Here is a 2,115-nt window from a genome sequence, read left to right as displayed (position 1 = left end):
AACTTTGCAGTCTTTACTTCTGGAGATTTCTTATGCAGAACAAAACTGTATTTGCCCCATGCATCCTTGTCAAAAACTGGGTTGGCTGAGGGCTAGTGACCCACCTAGTAGTATTGTCTCACTGAACTCTTTCAATGTGTAAATAGATGATGCATGGAGGTTGTGTTTCACTCCCAAAACAGGACTGGATTTTACTCAGCCAAAGTTCTTGACTGATTGAGCACTGTCTGAGTCCAAGCCCCTTTGAAACCAAAAGGAAAACCATTTATATTGTAACTGTTAGGATAACAGTTAGTAGAATATTACAAGTGTTGTTCTTTTAAGACATGGACACATCACATTTTAAGACGATACACTTGCCTAGTTATTGTCCTGTCAGATACAGAAGTGTCACTAACCAGAAATGTCTGAAGAGTCACAGATCAGTTGCTGATGTTCTATGAGGGATCAGATTATGGGTAGAAGGTGAGGGGCTGTTACGTTTCATATGCTGTAGAGCCCATTCCCCACACACAGCTATCTTGCTGGACAAAAAGAATAACTAACGTGAAGAATTTAAACTCTGATCTTTCTTTTTATATTGCCAATACAATACCTCATATTCTGGTGACAGACTGTCTCCAACACCCTCAAACAGGCTGAATTAGTAGTGACTTAAAGACACATACATATGTATCACTAGTGAAACTATCCTCTGTTGTTCTGCTTGCTCTACTCAGTATTGCTTTTCAAAGTTCATAAATTTCAGAGGTCTAAATGTAGCAGTGCAAGCAGACTAAACACATATATTTGAAGTGGAGTACATTCTGCCCTGTGATACAAAGCCAAAACTCGAGGCTATTTCAATGACATAGTAGTTGTGGCAGACATTTGATTTCCTCCTTTTTTCAATCTGTTTTTTTAAGAAAACTACCTGTATAATATTCTAGCTTAAAGTGTAGGTCCTCTTTCTAAACGTTTCAGTAAGCACCCATAAAGGCATTCTCTTTTTGGCAGGAAAGGTATGAATGAACAGATTTGGGGTTTATTAATTCAGGAAATAGTGCAATATATTTTAAAGGACATTGTCAATTGCTCTAGAAATTTCGAATTTTTGTCACAAATCTGTATGAAGTTTTAAAGTTGCCTCATGTCTTTTATTTGGAAATCCTCTTACCTATTTTTACGTCTGATCTCTCCTTGAAAGTTTCACCTGGCTGAGTTTCAGTCAGAGGGGATAGCACATATACTGGCAAACTTAAAGTGTAAAGGACAGTATGGATGTCATGTATTGATATAAGTTGTTTTGTAGCAATGTATTTCTTTACCTTCATGTACAAGAATAAATATACTGCTGCAGAGCACCACTGTACCATTATGGCTCTGTTCGCAAACACAGAAAGGTAGAGTTAGGCTGTGTTATTATACCAGTATATTTGAAGTGACGTAGCTTTCTATCTGGTTAAGACTTTAGGCATGTGAGTTAACAGCCACTGCATCTTGGCCAGTGTTGTTCCTCATTCTCTCTAATTTTCCTGTCTGCACACAGGCATCGTTGATGATAGCAGCAGCCGTGTGCTGAACTCTTGAAATGCCATAAACGAATTGATGTTGTGCATGAGGTAGGTAATATCCTGCAGTTTCTCTTGCACATATGTTTTCCTCTGCTTGGAGTCCCGTTGACATTGCAGGTGAAAGCACAGGTGTAAATGGGAGGAACCACTGGGAGCGTGAGGACAATTTGCTGCCTCGCACGTCACACTCCATTTTGAAAGTACAGTATTAAACAATGACCCTTCTCTTTCTGGAGATATTCTTTTTTAAAGGAAGTCGTATTCTATCTTCTAATGCGCTTTTAACAGAACCTAATCTTCAGGAAGCTACACTTGCTAAGGTGAAAATTAGTTTGCTCTCCGTTAACAAAATGTTAATCTAAAAGGGTTAATGTGAGTCTTAAATCCCAAAGTGTTAAAACCAAATTATACTATACTTTGAAAGCTAATTATACAAAAGCATACAAAAAGAAAACATCAGAGTATTATTACAGTATCTCTCTATATATAAAATGTGCAAATTTCAATATACAAGCTTCTTGTTACTCATCCTTTTTTTTAAAAAAATAATGTAAACCTTAAC

Source organism: Chroicocephalus ridibundus, chromosome 2, assembly GCF_963924245.1.
Source record: "Chroicocephalus ridibundus chromosome 2, bChrRid1.1, whole genome shotgun sequence".
NCBI classification, from domain to species: Eukaryota; Metazoa; Chordata; class Aves; order Charadriiformes; family Laridae; genus Chroicocephalus; species Chroicocephalus ridibundus.
Note: the sequence above shows the minus strand (reverse complement) of the source record.